Source organism: Microtus pennsylvanicus, chromosome 14, assembly GCF_037038515.1.
Source record: "Microtus pennsylvanicus isolate mMicPen1 chromosome 14, mMicPen1.hap1, whole genome shotgun sequence".
In the NCBI taxonomy this organism is placed as follows: domain Eukaryota; kingdom Metazoa; phylum Chordata; class Mammalia; order Rodentia; family Cricetidae; genus Microtus; species Microtus pennsylvanicus.
Genome location: NC_134592.1, coordinates 65,689,037 through 65,707,363, shown reverse-complemented (window position 1 = coordinate 65,707,363; position 18,327 = coordinate 65,689,037).

Below are 18,327 nucleotides of genomic sequence, written 5' to 3'. Positions count from 1 at the left end.
TATTTTAACATGAAACATTCATTTATCATTTGCTTTTTAAAAAGCAATATCCTTTTTTGATAACATATTAAGTGCTTAAGAGAAGAGTTGAAGGAAACTGGCATACCTAAAGATTTTCCTAGGCCAGAGATCTTTATTTGTCTTAGTTTTATAGTGGGGAATAAACTGAGAAATAGATGTATAATAACAAACATATATTAAGTTCTACATATTAATCATAAAAGTAATGGCAAAATACAAAACATGTTTGATTACTTTTGAATGCAGAAGAAGATTTTCTTTTTATAATACTGTATTACATAAAACTTCTGAATCAGAAGTTGAATGGTAGCAAATGGAGAAAATAATTTCATTACTTGATTAAAACTTCAACAATAAAAGCAGAATTTGTCATTGTGCTGCTCTTAAGCTAACTCAACTATCTGTGTATATATATCTGTTATATATCTTTTTACATATCCAAAAGTTATTTTGGGTCATTATGTGTTCTCCATTATCTTTTTTCATATAAATATAACAGAAAAATTAATAATAAAATGCTCATGAGATTATTGTTTTTTCATAAAATTATTTTAGTTAATTAAATAAAAACAAATTGTGATCAATTAAAATTCCATATAATTTTTAAATTACTTTTAACATAGAACATGCATTTGCCCATTTTTAAGCCATCTCTTTTAAAGGGACAAGTGAGTCAATCTTAGGAGGTGATTATTATGAAATTTGGGGATTTCTATTTTATGGTTCCAGGGGATATGACTATATTGTTAATCTTTGGCAAATATCTTGCTGATGTTATTTAGTTGAAAACATGTTAATAAATAAAATATCCACTGGAGTTTGTCCATTTGGTTCAGCAGAAGCCACCCTGAAAGTTGTGATCTTCTGCTTCAGTTGTACTTTGAAAGAATGTGTGCTAAACGTGGTGAAATCTTATGCAAGTTAAGTTCTAAGTTAATGAAACTTCCCCCAAATCTTCCAAAGTAATTTTCATTAACGAGGATAAATTATTTCTAAACTTTTCTGCTCTGCCACTCAAAAGTGGCCGTTCACCCTAAGGAAGGACAAACCTTACCCACCCCAGGAGCTCCATTTACTGTGCAATCTTTCCAGTAAGAAATAAGACTTCATGGTGAAATAGGCGCATATAAAAGAAGGGAGAGAGGTAGACTAAAGAAAAGAGACCCAAAGAAGTGATCCGACTGACAGAACAAGGGGTGAAAGGCATGGTTCTCCAAAAGCTAAGACTCACCTATTGTCATTCACCCAAACCATACAAGTGATGCTATGGTGGATGCAGTTCTAGATTGACACTCCTGAATATTGCTTAGACATGCCCCTATTACCAACTGTTTCACTGGTACACTTTTCCTCACATTAAATAATAAATGTGAAGAAACAATCGCACTCTCTTGTTTGTTACAAAACATTAAATATTCATTCAAATCATCTCGCCCTTCTTATATTTAGAATACATGCTTTCCTGCTTGAGTAGCTGCAAAAGTGAGTCACAAAAAATATATATCATATATTTTCCTTAATTTCAGTGTGTCTGATACTCTAACTCCCACACTGATTGTCATTGTGCTTCATGAAAAAAAAAATTGGGCGAATGTGATTGGCCAAGAGAGGTAATACCGTTCACCTTATAATAAAGTAGGCTTAAATGCACAGGGCAGTGAACTTTCCTATAATTGAAGTCTCCTACAAACAGATGTAGCTCGGATGATCCTGGCAAGCAACTGCACTGGTTTTGAGGCAGTATTTCATAATTTTCCATTTTACTGAAGATTATAGAATACTCTCCAAATATTACCTGTTACCTACTTGTTCCCGTACAAAATTAGATTGCTCAGAACCTATTTCTCATGCTGTTCTGTTATTGACTTGACTCAGGAAATGGTGTTCTTGTGGCGGCACAGGCTGAGCTCCGAAGGAGTCCCTGGTGCCTTTTCAATTATTTCTGTTAAAAATAAGGCTCTGCCTCTTATGTGGAACAGTTTTAAAATTTATCTGAAGGGCGCATGGCAGCTGATAAATCACTGCATGTAAAAAAAAAAGAAAGAAAAAGAAAACTATACAGAAACAGGGACTTCCAAGTCAAGCAATCTTTTGAAAATTCAATAAAGAACCACAAAAATATAATCCTTCAAAGAGTTGAATTTTTCTAAGTCATTTTTATTAAGAAAATGAAAGGAAATGAAATAGATCCTTTCTACAAAGTCAAGAATAATCTTTCCAATTTGATTACTACTGATGACCTTCTCCTAAGGCCATCCGGAAACCCGGAAGGATCAAAGCCACTGTGGCCGGAGGACTTATCTCTGCCTTACAGAGTTGTCGTCCTACAAAGTACAATCGAATTACCACAAGCAAAACATTCCATGAGCAAATCTTTCATAGGACATTTTCTTCTATAACTCCAAGTTTTCAAGGACCTGAAGCCGTCTCCTCTTCCTGTGGCATTAGTAGGTCTCACTTTGGGCACTGAAATATTCAGAATAGGAGTGTTGGACATTTTGGGACAAGTTTTATTACTGAGGTTTTCACCTTTTGCTGTTGTCCTTACTCTTGAGACATACAAAATATTAAGAATGACCAGCTACAAATGTGTGAACAGCTGGCCTCTACTGGTTGATTTGAAATGTCTGCTTTCATAAATTGCATGAGACCGGTCCTATGGGATTGGGGAGTCATAACTTTTGAAGAATAAGATGGAATCAACATTTCTTAAGATATTTTATTGACACCATATACCGTAATAATTTAAGATGACTTTCTTTTCATTTAAAGAGATGCCAGATGTTTCCATACATCCTCTGGTCTTGGTGTTCATGTTTGATAAATCTGTTATTACTCAAAAGTTGTATTTAACAAAGAAATTGGAATATTGCAGTAGAGTTCTTATTAATTCCAAATAATAGTTCTGATGTGATGGCAGAAACAACAGAGGGAGATTACTATGCTATTCTTTAATTTTCTAGCTTTGTACAGAACTTTGTAACCAACAGTGAAGTAATTAGCAATTGAAATGATCGCTTTATCAAAGGAAATTTTAAAAATAGTATGAAATATTTTCTTTTCTCTCTGAAGGAAAAATAATTGAAGAACTTTAATTCAACCAAACTTAGTTGCAAATCTTAGTTTTCTTTAAAGCCCCAAAATACACTTATATATTGGGATCCAAACTGTTCATTTATTTAGATAGTTAAAGCAGATAATTGGATCATATGTTGTTTATGGGGCAGTTTATTTAGTAAGCTTAGAATGAAAGTAAAACTGTCTTAGTGTCAAGTATTCATACATCTACATAGAGGTATTAAGCAAATTATGTGTAGAATAATAATTAGCAGTTATTAAGTTCTATTACCATTACATCTCAGGTCTCAGAATAAAATGAAAATGGCCATATGGCTTGTCAAGAGATAATCCTTCTTCTTACCAGATTCTTGCCTCACAATAAAGCAACATAGAGAAGCAGGCAATAAGGTAGGAATAAGTAACAAGGATGACCTTCTGAAAAGATCTTAGAAGCTTCCTGATATAAATGCATACACTAGAGAAAGCATTCATGTGGTAATGGCACAACAAAGCTGCATTAGCTACCACAGGCTAATACAAAGTAAGTTCCAGCCAGGAATGCACTATTCCTTTCTGTTTGTTTGTTTTTGTTTGACTTAAATTTGTGTCTCATCACTTATTTCATGACAAGTCTTTTTGTTATGCAAATATCTAGAGTTGTAAACACTTAACCTATTGTAGTAGAAAATGATCGGACATGTTTTTTTGCCTCCTTTGAATAGCCAAATCAAATTGACAACTAGAAATCTGGTTTTATGAGTGCCTGTAAGCACAATGTGCTGAAATCTTGTGTATTATATGTTCCTTGGAAGTATAGTGAGAAATTTCAATGCCACATGGCTTGTCACATGGTGGCTACTAACAGGCTCTGCTGTCCTTTTTTGTTTCCATCCTGATTAATCTTTTTCGAAGAACTGCTGTTCCTCCAGGAACCCAGCTTCTCTCGCTTGAGATAACAGTGAGTCTGCTGTTCCAGGGCATGCAGGTATTGCTTGGCATCTTTTGGAATCACACAGATCCTTCCTTTGAAACAAGTCAATTACACGGCATCTGCGGATGGCTGACATGTCTCTGGTGGATTTTGCAGAAGCCTGTCATTTACTTTATTCAAGTTCTCCAGGGAATCACCCTTAGTTTCCTCATATGTGATGCCTGAATGCAGTGTTATATCTACATCTGAGCCGATTTCCAGTTTGACTTAGTGTTTTTTCTTGTACAAAAATAGTTAGGTTGTAAATGTATATAGTGCTCAGAGGGTCTTCAATGGGATTGGATGCTTCAGCTTTCTAGTTGTGAATCTTAGTGAGCATGCATTCACATCCATGTAAAAATCATTCCAATATTAATAAACTCTATAATTTGGAAAGTCTTAATTATGAGTTTCTGGTTATGTTGCAAAGCTTTTGATAGAACATGATCATTCATGGCCCTATTTTCTATTTTTGTAAATCAGTTTTCACTAAGTCATTCTATATGTAGATAAACTCACACATACCCCATTTCCCTCAATGGGTATTTTTTGTATTAACTAGGAGAACAGGAGAAAGCTGATCTTCTATAATAATAAATTTCAAGTGGTGTTACATATTAATAAAAAGGCTAAAATTATCTTAAATATGATCATTTGCTCTACTCCCATAGTAGATAAAATCCTCCTCCATACTTTTCCAAGCTGACATTGCTTCTGTTGTTCTCCCAGGAAGCATTTCTATATGTGTCTTGTGATTTGTTTAGCACACTGTTCCTTCAACCTTGTGAACTGAAATTTGGCTGTTGAATGTTTCTTTATAACATTATAAGAGCTATTATAGGACTATTATAGCCCTTCAGATTGTCGTAGGATGGCTGCTTGTTCGTTTCTGGGCCTCCCAGACTTGAAATAATCACAAAGAAGCTGTATTAATTAAAACACTGCTTGGTCTATTAGCTCTAGCTTCTTATTGGCTAGCTCTTACATATTAATTTAACCCATTTCCATTGTTTTATATTTTACCATGAGGCTTGTGACCTACCGGCAAGGTTCTGGCATGACAGTCTCCAGCAGCAGTACCATGGCTTCTCTCTGATGGTTTCTTTTTGACTCTGCCTTCTTTCACCCAGCATTCAGTTTAGTTTTCCCTGCCTTACTAAAGGTCCAAAGCAGTTTCTTTATTAATCAGCGGTTATCACAGCATCTAGAAGGGAATCCCACAACATCTGATTTTAATTATGTATTTATTATTATTCTGCCTGCTTCATCTTTTACTTGTTTCTAAATATTTGAATATATAAATATGCATTCGAGGAAATGTATGTAACATAGAGTGGCACTTTGAATAAAAAAGTTTGGTGGTGTCAAACCTATCCCCAGTAGTAGATAACCTCCGCATCCACATTGTTCAAAACACTTCCCACAACTTTCAGAAATGACCACATTTATGTACTTATTAAGTTTCTTTTAAAGAATCATGCATAAAATTAGTTAGTCTTAGCTACTATCAGAATGCTTAGTCTGTCACATTTATTTATAACATTGCTCATAGTTTTTATACTTTATAGGTATGGCATTATACATATGTAATACTTTCCATCATACATATCTTTGAGTTATGTTTGTCAAAGGAACATGTGTGATTTAGCATATATAAATATTTCATTTTACTGTAATATTCATTTTTATATATGTATATTATACTTTGTGTATAAGATAGTTTCCTTATTGTCTCTTTCGATTTGTCCATTTGTGGTGTTAGTACTGACTTCTATCTTTTCTTTCACATTAATAATAATGCTAAGAAGTTGGTACACAAGAATATGTTTTCTTTGAATATTTGTTTGGAAATTGAATTGTTGAGCCACATATTAATACTACGTCTAAATTTTTGAGGAATTGTCAAAATTTCCTCCACATAATTTACATTCCCGCTAGCAGTATATGAGTGTTTGTAATCCCTGCTCACACATTTTATTAATTAATTCAATTAAGTTAATGAATCAATTCACTGACATCCTAGTGGATATAAAGTACCATATCATTGTGACTTTCATTTGCATTCCTTATTTAATGATGCTGAGTATTTTTCTTGATGATTTAACATTTTTTCAAGTATTCATTTGAGAAGTGTTCCTCTTTTCTTCATTTCCTTTTTGAGGAGAAGCTTATCTCTTTAGTTACAGAGATCTGGATGCAAGAAGTTTATTCAATATATATTATTTATCATTAAACTCTATAGTTCTATACATTACCTTTTCAGTCTCTTGATGATGTCTCAGGATACATAAAACTACCAGGTTTTCATTTACTTTAGGGACCCTTTTATTGTTATAAATGAGAGACCAAGCTCATGGAGCAGTACCCTGTGTTTTCTTCTGAGAGTTTATGGTTTTACCACTTAGATTAAGATTGTTGATCTATTTGAATAAATGTTTGCAGGTGTTATGAACTAAGGATCCTAACTCATAGATTAGCATAGCCCTAAACCTTAATCACATAAGTTCTTTGTGCAGCAGATGGTGGCTAATAGAGAAACTAGCAAAGGCTAAAATGACAGAGAATAAGAGACAACAGAGTTATAACTCCTAATTGGGGCAACTATTTAACAGTTCCCCAAGAAAGGGCTTAGGGAACATTACAGAAGAGAATTGGAAAGACTGAGAGGGAAAGAGTTTGAGGAAGACTTAGGAAATCCATGCCTTTTGGACATGTAGGACTTTCGCACTCACGAACTCACAGTAGCTTTAGCTGCTCACTGAAAACCTGTAGAATGTCAAGTCATACACAATTCCAGCATGGGAAAGAAATGAGCGCATGAAGTTTTGCCACTAAGGTGGGAGCTATTGGCAGCTGATGACTGCTAGAGGAAGGAGAGCAAATTTGTTCAGGGATGTTGTACCTGATAGATTACTCATGCTCCAGTCATAGCTTTACCCCTGTGCATATGATCAGTATTACCTATACTCCGAGGGTTAAAGGAGGACATGAAATTGGGGGTGGCTTGTGGAGGACAGTGGGCATAAGGTATGATCAAAATACATTGCACATGTATAGTACATTCTCAGTAAATAATAATAAAACACACACAGAGAGACAGGAAGAAACAGACAGACAGAGACAGAAACAGAAGCAGAGGCTAAAAATTAAATGAACATTAAAAAAGAAGTACCATATGAACTTGCTTACATTATTCCTAAGTATATCTGAAGATCTCAAAGTAAACATACCACAGAGATACTTGAACAACTGTGTTTATTGATAGTCTATCACAATGAATTAGAAATTAGAATCAGCTTAGATGTCAATCCACAGGTTAATAGATAATGAAAATATGTTTACATAGATAGATAGATAGATAGATAGATAGATAGATAGATAGATAGATAGATAGATAGATAGAACATGATGTTTTATGCAACCATAAAGAAAACTCAAATTGGGAAACTTGATGGCAAATGGGTAGACCTGGAAAATATCATATTAAGTAAGATAATCAACAGACACCAAATGTTCCCTTTCATATGCAAATGCTAGCTTCTAATTTTAACATATTTATTTATGTATTTATGTGGGAGACACAGTAGGTAGCAATTAAGGCAGTAGAAAGGCATATATGGCAAGAAATAAATGGAAGGAGTGGGGAGTATAATGGAATACATGTGGTGTGAAAGTATAAGGAAGAATATTGGGAGAATGAAACAAGTGAGGGGGCAGTTCCCATATAAAAATGGACTTCAACATTTCAGACAGATAGAAAATAAATTCCTTATAGAATCTGTAGTAGTTTTTAGGGTTAAATACTCATTCCCAGGGATGTTTAAAATATGACAATATTAATTTCTGTAAAATTAAAAAAAAACATTCTCTGATAACATGGTCTGCAGGTCTAATTTGTCAAGGCATATTTGAGAATTGGCATTTTGGTAACAAAAACTTTAGGTGCCTGAAGACTTGTTCCTGAATTTTCGGAAATGTTTGGGAAGGACGTGGAGGCTAATGGAGACACAGAATTGGTGTAGGAGAGTTTCTAGCTTGGTCCATCTTGCAATCTGCGTCTTTTGTGTGATTGAGATGTGAGTTCTGTTTCTGGTCCTGGTGGCTGCTGCAAGCATACTCCACCAATTTCAACTTTCCCCCTGCAACCACAATCAGAAACTTCATTTCTCTGTAGGTTGCTTTGGGTCATGGGATTTTATCACAGCAATTAAAAATAACTAACATGGAGACAAAGATGGTTATTAAGACATTTCTTCTTATGACTGCCTTTCTTTACTCATTTCCTTCTAAAGGGGCATCCTTGTCACTGATCTGCCAATTCACTACCTTTCAAAGAATCTCTAACTTCAAATAAGGGGTCTATTAGTTCTCTTTCATAGTCCTTCCTCATACTTTTATTTGCTTAGATTGTGGTATCCTTGTAAGGAAGGAAACAAAGACTGAAATTGCCTTTATTTCCCTCTCTGTCAGTATCTGACTGTACCCAAAAGCATATGTTTCCTTTCCACTCAAACAGAAAATGCAGTAGCTTTATCATGTCTCTTGGTTGCTTCTGTTCCCAGAAACAATGGATCACCATCATATTTGTTACCTTTCTTCAATAAAGTTACCAAGGACACCAATGAGCAAATAACTACCACCTGCTTCTAGAGGAAATTCAATACCAGGAGGCAGTGTAGCTCTGGAGACCATAGTTTGGTATCCAAAGATTAGTGCAATTCTCAGCCTCCATGAGAGAAGCTACTTTTGCAGTAGATTATGATTGCAGAGATACACAGTGAGCATGAACAGAAAAAGAAATTATTGGGTGCTCAGCTCAAAGTGGAACGTCTACATTGTAACCTTTCACTTAAGTTCAGACTCAGGAATTACCATGGAATCAGGGGGCAAAGAAAAAATAAAATATCCAGAGGGAGTAGGTATCTGTATCAAAACAGTCTTGTCTTGACATGGCGTGATCATTTCACACATAAGTTAGCAGAAACTTGATGTGTATTCAAAAGACTTCCACATCATCAAACCATCCAGAAGGACTGACAACGGGATTACTCTAGCCTCAGGATTGTGGGAGTTGTGGAGCCAGTGTTCATGAAAGACATGGGCCTTGAGAGGTTAGCTGTGTTCCAACAGTTAGTACCACAGGCATGCACATACATACAGCAATAAATAGATTCAGTGTGTATTGAGAACAAAAACCAAAAAGCGAGCACATAAGGTTGGGAGAGAAAAGTAAGGGAGGGTAATAGAGGAAAAGGAAGGTGGGTAGAATTGATCAAAACAGAGAATATGTAGGTATAAATAATAAATAAAATATTGAAAATAAATTTCAAAAAGTGACTAGTAAAAAAGTATACATATATTTAAAACTTTATCGCACCTTTGTTGAATGAGGGAAATAATATCTTTAACAGATTTTCTCAGGTAATTGTCTGTCTTTTTTCACTATCTTGTGTGAGAAAGAAACCATCAGTTCTGCAACTGAATTACTTGTAACAATCATGTTTTATAAGTATAATGATATTTAACGTATATCATTTCCCATGGTTCTTTACATTAAAACTTTGAACCACTGTCCTATCCTTTAAGAGTTAAAAGAAATATAATGTCCAATCAATCAGCCACCAATTACATGTCAAAATAAGAGTAAACACATTGCTTCCTACTTTTCTCTCTAATTCAGAAATGATTTGTGTGTGTGTGTGTGTGTGTGTGTGTGTTTTCTTAGCGAAACAGTTAATGGGTTTGATACCTGACTCTAAAGTGTTTTCCATTCACATTCTAGTTCTCATCACTACTAAGAAATATTTTGTGTTCACAATTTATTGGTGCTTACATCAAACTAAATTCTTACATAGATTTTGTGTCTTTCACAGGACCTATAATCTTTTACCACTGATGGTGACCAGTCATTCTCCTAGGCCTGGTTGTCCTTCTTAGGTGGCCTCACGTTAAGGCAGACCTCAACTACAAGAGAAGAAATACTCTCTTCTTTCATTTCTGGATTAATATAGCAATAACCACAGGATTTGGAATCTGATATGTGGAACAACAGCTTGAAGGACCCAGTGTTTGTACCTTGTAGTAGAATTCTTACTAGTGTTCCTACATTTCATCATCAGGAAACTAGCCAATGGGAGAGACGGGAAGATGCATGCTTTACTCTAGTGCATGACTCTGATGAGTGATGCTGACATTTAAAGGATGTCCTTACTGAATGACCTGCTATACCTTTCGTCATAGTTCCTTGCAGAGCAGCAACCAGCATGGCAGCCTGTACCACATTTGCTCTACATTGCTCCTCCATCCTCCGTTCCCTTTGCAGCCCGTATGTAAATCTTGCAAAATGTCAGTTCTTCTATTTGTTCTCCCCACTCTGGGGAATCATAGAATCAGCTCTAAGACACTTTAACTTTGAAAGTGATCTTATTTTTCCTACTTGTCTACACAACAGAAAATAACATTACTAAGTAAGGAGGTTTTTAATATTAATTTAAAAAACTCATGAATTTGAATGTAAGGTTTAAATATTACATAATACACATTTCAGTTGGTAGGCCTCCTGTTTGAGAATTTAGGTAGAGAGTGGTAGGCGATTTAGCTTGAATTGCAGCTAGTACAATATGCAGAATGAGGCCACTTCATGTGTACTTGGTGCATATTATATTCCGTTCATGTTTTATGCGGTCCTGCTAATATATAAAATCCAGTTCAGGTGACATCAGCTGATAGTCCCGCATGTGTCCACCTTTAGTACTACACTGTGGAATGCTTTCTCTGTGCTCATTCAAAGAAGCAAAGCTGAGGCGCCTGCCTCATGTCAGTTCCTAAAGAGAAACAATGCCCACACTTTACTTAGAACTAAGATATTTGAAATCAATGCACAGAAGTGAAAAATCCAGCAGATGACGCCTTTAAAACTGCCTAGCATTTTTATTTGAGCAATTGAGGTTGCAGTTTGTTCTTGAAATGACTGCTTGCTTTATAAAAATTTCTCTAAATCGTGATGAATATAGGCTTTCAAAGGAGTCATCACTGCTCTGTTCCCCACTGTAAGAGTATTCACCAGCTCTGCATGCAATCATGTGCTATGATGGCCTTTTTGTCAAGGTCACATGTACTTCTGGATTTTCTCAGAAAAAATGACAGAAAACTGTTCAGTGTAGACAAGGTGAGACACACAGGTTCACTTCTACTTGGGCAGAACTTTAAATTCTACTACCTATTCTAAGTCAGTGCAGGCTAATTTTAGAAAATAAATGAAAATCATCACTCGATGCTCCTTTTAAAATTTTAATGAGCCCATAGGCACCAATGATAGCTTATGCTGGAGAGGATGTGGAGTAAGGGGAACACTCATCCATTGCTCATGGGAATGCAAACTTGTGCAACCACTTTGGAAATCAGTGTGGTGGTTTCTCAGAAAATTGGGAGTTAACCTACCTCAGCATCTAGCAAAACCCCTCTTGGGAATATACCCAAAAGATGCCCAATCATACTACAAAAGCATTTGTTCAACTATGTTCATAGCAGCATTATTTGTAATAGCAAGACATTCATTGTTAAAAAAAAAGCAACCAATCAATATAACTGTTTCCCCCTTGATTTTCTTTTACACTGTTAATCAGTATTAGCAGAGTACTATTGTAAAGAGTTTCCTTACATCTGGATGGCAGTGAGCAGTGTTTTAGTCACATTTCTAACTAGGAGTCTTGATTAATTTTGCAACTTTCTTGGCAAACTGGAAGCATGCCAGATGTTCAGGAATTTTTTTCCTGTTTGTTTGCATAATAATAGCGAATCATTTTTCATTTCTATAAAGGATTATTTTAATAACATTTACAGTGCCTCCTGGGTCCAGGAAAAATGCTTCTATCTAGTCATTCATAAACAATTACTCAATTAGGAAAATATTCAAATCGGTTAACAGACATCTCCCCCAGTGACCCAAAGTGTTGTAGCTGTCATTACATGACTTCTCATGCTAGGTAATCCCAAAAGACTACCGAGAATAGGAAATGTCTGCACTTTCTCACCTTTCCCTGATAATCTTCCCTGATCACTCCATGGACATAGCATACTCTATGCATCTCATTGCTATAATTTTTACTGAGGGTTATCACAATGAAATTATTGTGTGGTTATTTGTTTAACGGTTATTTTCCTTATCAGATAATAAAGTCTCTTCATTTATTATTTTGTTATCTTATTCAAAGCCTACTCCGAAGACCTCCACAATCCCACATCTGTGGTAAGAGCCAGGAAAATATGTCATCAATTAGGCTAACAAGTAATATGTCATGTTATGAAGCGTTAACACATGGACTATTATTTGCATATGTCAGTTGACTGCTGGGAGACACTGCTGTGTGGGAGGTTGGAGAATACTTAGGAGATTTTCATTCCCAAGAGAATGAAAATTTGGATATTCATAGGTGCTCATTAGGGGTGTTATATATAATTTTTAAAAATCAACACTTTGCAAAAATCTTGATAATAAAGTATTTATTCTAGACTAATGCAACAGTGAAAGTCTTCATTTACATGCTATGGGATGGATTGATGGCAGGGGCAGGTGTCACAAGGGATTGCTGCCCTTCAACTGAGCTGTTCATAATATTGAGTTAGCAGAAAGGTATTTTTATTGTACATTAAAACTAATAATAATTTATTCATTCAATAAAATCACATGGCTTCAGAGAAAGCATGCCATATTCAACTTTTGCCTCATTTCGCATACAAATGAACAGATTTGTTTAGGGATATACTAAATATGTAGGTATATATGTATATTCATAAGTCCATACATAAATATGTCTATACATATCTATTTTTATGTGTCCAAATAAAATCCATAGGTTTATATTCTCCTAAACTCTTAGGCTTTGAAATCAGTTAATCTCAATTGATAGACTCATACATTACTTAGATACTTATGGGATCAGTAATTAGATATCCTCTATTAGACATATTTTGTTTGTAACTTGGGTTGTGTATACTAGCTTTTAGAAAAGAGAAGCCATTCAAAATAAAGGAGCATCTCTTTAAAATTATTATTCAAAAATTCCACTGTGCAAATTCATTGTAAATAGTTATATAAGGTGGCTGTAACACAAATTTGTTGAACACATTCTTCCCTAAAATCTCTCTTATCTCCCCCTTTACAGACTTTACCACTCTATATAGTTTTTCTTATTCCCACAATTTCATGTTTACTTTTATTTTATATATAAGAACATAACTTTGTCTGCATAAAAATCTAGGAGTCATGTGAGAAAACATGTTGTCTTTGTGAGTTGGCTTAAGATTTTGGATATGGTATTTTAACTAGCATTTGTTTTCCTGAAAACAATACTTTATTTTTCTCTATGGTTTATATTTTCCACTGTGCTATGTAATCATATTTTTCTTTAAGTACTCCTTTATTGTTAGACACTCATGTTTTCTCTGTAAGTTAGGAACTATGAATTTTTCTTCAATACACATTGATGTGCAAATATCTTTCTATGACATCGACTTGGTGTCTTATACATACTTAGAAGGGATACCTATTTCTATCACCATACAATTTACATTCCCACCCACAGTGTAACAGGGTTGATTTTGTCCACCTCCTTGCCAGCATTTATTAGTTGCTTTTTAATGAGTGCCATTCTGACTGAATGAAAGAGAATTTTAATGACATTTAATTCTCTAACAGCTAATGCTTTAATTTTTTTTTAAAGCAGTGCTTGATAAAAAGATGTCATGTCATAAAAAGAGCTCAGGTGGAGAGGTTTTGTTGCGGGGGAGTGAATGGGCAGGGGGGGGAGGGAGACGAGAAACTGGCAGAAAAGAAAAGGGAGAGAGAGAGGAAGAGAGGAGAGAGAGAGAGAGAGAGAGAGAGAGAGAGAGAGAGAGAAGGTGGGTAGGGCCCTTTTTAAAGGGAGCATAGTGAATGTGCACAGGAGGTGCTTAGTGGCTACAGCTGAGCACATTTCCTGTCAGATCTCCAAGAACAGGCCAGCACAGAAGCCTGAGCGCTAACAGCTAGAAAGTACATCTACTCCTACAAAGTAGTGAAATGGCTGCAATTGCAGCAGAATTTGAAAGGTCTTCAGTATGGTCACCCAGATAGTTATAAAGGCGATGGAGAATGGTGAGGATTGGAATACTTAGAAAGCTTCACATTTAAGTCTCAAGTGCACTGATCCTACTTAAGACTGAATTCCCTGCACCTATTCCCCTCATTAACTTGTCATGAAGTTGATGAATGGTGAGTTGCTGCTGAGGAAAGACAACAGCAGTTATGAGGAGCTTCTGTGAGATGTAGATTTCCATGGACAAGGAAATATTCTTAAAAGGAAAAAAATCACAAATATTACTAAATGAAAAGAATACCATACAAGAGAAATTAGTTTCTGAGCAGATATCCAGAGTCAACAAGCAAAAACTGAGTTGATGTGAGATTCCCCCACTGTATGCTCTGAATATCAGTGGTTACTAAAGAAACTGGCTTGGGCCTATAACAGAGCTATATGGGAACAGAGCTAGGTGGGGAAAAATAAACTGAATACTAGGAGGAAGAAGGCAGAGTAAAAGAGATGCCATGTAGCCCTCTGGACACAGACACCGGAACATTACCAGTAGGTCACGAGCCTTGTAGTAAAATAGAAAATAATGGAAATGGGTTAAATTAAGAAGATGTAAGAGTTAGCCAATAAGAAGCTAGATCTAAAGGGCCAAACAGTGATATAAATAATATAGTATCTGTGTGATATTTTTGGGGCTGAGTAGCCGGGAACCAAGAAGAGGCCTCCTCCAATAATGAAACTGTGTTTAAAGTATGAAGCAGCAGAAGTGAAGAACTCAGGCTCACTATGAAACACAGTTGAATGATCTAACAAGTGTGTAATTAAATATCCAAGAATACAGAATTACCAAAGGCTAAAGAAAAGAATTGGAACAATAGTGGCTCTATTTTTTTCCAAAATAAATGACAGTAGTCTTCAAAGTACAGTCATCTGGATTACTTCTTGGCCTTGTGGCTAAGGTGAAATTTAGTATCTGAAAGCACATAGAAGCTGAATCAGAGTAAAGGCACAAAGAGCACATGTAAACATATTGTTTAGATGTTAAATGTCAAATACATGGGAGATGCATTCATATCAGTGAGAGACAAAGAAGCTACAGTGTATATTATACAAAGGTCAAGGACTGGGAGAAAATCAGAAATTGCTAGGAATAGTGAATAAAACATTGCAAGTTCTTCAGCAAGGGTAAGCAATTGGGGGCTGTTGAGTGGCAAGGTCCTGTGAGTATCTGAACCAAATATTTGAGCTCCAACTCAGCAAGAGATACAAAGTAAAAGCAGACTCAGCTCGCTGAATAAACATTCATTTTTATTTTTATTTTTTTTGGTTTTTCGAGACAGGGTTTCTCTGTGGCTTTGGAGCCTGTCCTGGAACTAGCTCTGTAGACCAGGCTGGTCTCGAACTCACAGAGATCCACCTACCTCTGCCTCCCGAGTGCTGGGATTAAAGGCATACACTACCATCGCCCGGCAAACATTCATTTTTAAATTATTACCAAACTCCTGCTCTTCTAGATGCAATTTTTGAAACTTACTAGAATTTTATTTTGTGCTTTGAGATAGGCACTTTTTGTCTCTCTTCCATCAGGGCTTGATGTGGCTCCAGGTCTAATGCTTTTTGAAATATCTCTACACTCCTGTCATTTCTCTGGTTTTGTTCAGCATCACTTTTTGAGTTTTGACTCTTTCATCTACTACATAAAATATTCCACTAGTTGTCTCTTCAGTTATTTTTAATATTAAGTAGTCAGGTTTTATTTCAAATACATTTTTTCTTACATATTATATCCTTATTACAGGTTCCCCTCCATCTGTTCTTTCAGTTCCTCTCCACCTCCGTTTCCATTGACATCCATCCATTTTCTGTCTCTCATTAATAAACAAACAAACTTCTAAGGGATAATAATAAAATAAAATAAGAAAAAATCAGAATAATATAAAATTAACAAACAGAAGGAAAAGAGCCCATGGAAAGGTACAGGAAACATATATAGACAAAGAAATCCACTTGTTCACACACTTGGTAATCCCATAGCAACACTAAACTGGAAGATACACACACACACACACACACACACACACACACACAAATAAACTGTAAGATAATCAGAGAGAAAAGGATAAAAAATTAAATAAAAATAAGATAAAATTAAAAATAAAGGAAAAAAATACCCTGGCATATTCCAAAGACACCATTGAGTTGCTTTTCTGTTGACTTATAAGCATTGCAGCCTACCCTTAAGAATAGTTTCATTCCCCAGTGAGGTTTCCTTGGAGAAAAGCAAATTTTCATAAACTGGGTTAGGGAACAGAGCATGTGACCACTTGTCCTTTCAGCTCTACAACCCTATTTATCTAAGGAAACCTTTTCAAGAATGTCTATATGCTGCCCCAATCTGTGAGTTCATAGCTGTGTGGATCCAGCTGATTTCAAGGGACTTGGTGTCCTCCCTCTGCTCTGGCTCTTATACTCATTGCTTACTCTTGGCTTCCCTGAACCATGAGAGGAGGGATTTTATGGAGACATCTACTTCAGGGCTGTATAGTTTAAGGTCTCTTCATCTTTACATATTATTGTTGGCTCTGGGTCTCTGTATTTGTCCCCTTCTGCTGAAGGAAGATGCTTCTCTGATGATGGTAGAGCAAAGCACTGCTCTGTGTTTTAGTAGAACAGTGATATTTGATTTTACCCTAGGTCATCGGGCTGTCTAGTCTCATCACACAAATAATGTTGGGAATTGGTTCCATCTTGTGGAGTGGATCTTAAATAAAATCAGATATTTTGGTTGGTCACTAACACAAATTTTGTACCAAGATGGCACTAACATGTCTTTCATGCAGGACACCATTGGTATCCCCAAACATCCCAGACTTTTGTCAAGACTATAGCTTCCTCTCTACAAACTGGTGGCAAAGCCCTATTGGTGAATAAAACACCTACACAACTCACTGAACATGGAGAAGTCACATTGGTGACTACATAGAGCTTTGACCTCTTTTAGCTAATATGTTTGAAACAGGAAGATATTTTGCATACTACCAAAGGAGAAACATTAACACAAGCCTATCCAGAAACCCTTTGTTCAGGTTATTTTTAAAAACATTATTTAGAAGTTTTTGAAGATCACTGTTGGTTTTTACCAACTCCCAGCTCTATAGTTTTAGATTCAACTTAGTTGTGAAGAATGTATCATTTTGCATTCTCTATTTGGCCATTTTAGTGTTGGTTTTAAGTTTAGTATTCAGGTCTAAGAATTAGACTCAGATATGGTAGGTTTTATGAAAATAAATGTGATTACTTTTTCTTTAAGTATTCACTTTGAGACCCAAGTCATTTTTCAGAAATCCCTCATTAAGTTTTATTTCACATCTCATTGGTAAGAATTGGGCCACATTTCCATTTCATTATCTTTAGATCAATTAGGACCAATTATGGAAATATATGCTCTTTCAGCTTCCTGCATGAGAACATGGACATTGATTGAGTGCTTCTACAACAAACTAGAATTCTAAAAATCAGAAGAATTTGTTGTTCTTGGCAACAATAATAATAGATAATAGTAATGTGGAATTCTGTTCTCCATTTCTGGAAGATACTTGGCTCACATTAGTTGATGCATTTCTACTAATTCTGCAAAATTTTGTTTTCATAACTCTCTGTATGATATTTACTGATTTCCAACAGTTTTTTTCAACTTGGATCAGTCAGGGGTTGTTGAATACCTAAAATAAATTACTTACATACAAATTATGTCAATTTTTTTGCATCTATAATATTCCAACATCATATATAGTGCCTACGTTTTGAGAAAGAGATTAAAATATTGAACTGGAGTTTTTATACTTCAACCATGTGTATTACAATATGCCAAATTTTTGTGCAAGGATCCATCGGTTCTGCATCCAATTTTTATGTTTTGAGATATTGGCTTTAATGCAAGATAATTTATTCATCATATAAAAACTCAAACCTTAAGAGTAGTTAGATGGCCATATGGATGTTAAAATGTTTCATTCATCTGGTAGAGATAATAACTTGACAGAGAAAATGTCAGATAAAATTACCCTTAAGTGGTACTGAGTCCCCTGTGGAAATCATGCATCTCTACTGCACCTATTTTTTAAAAATTTAGTGCCTGGCTTGGATGAAATTTTGATTACTAAATAAACATCTTATGTAATGTATTATGAAGGGTCATTAGTATAT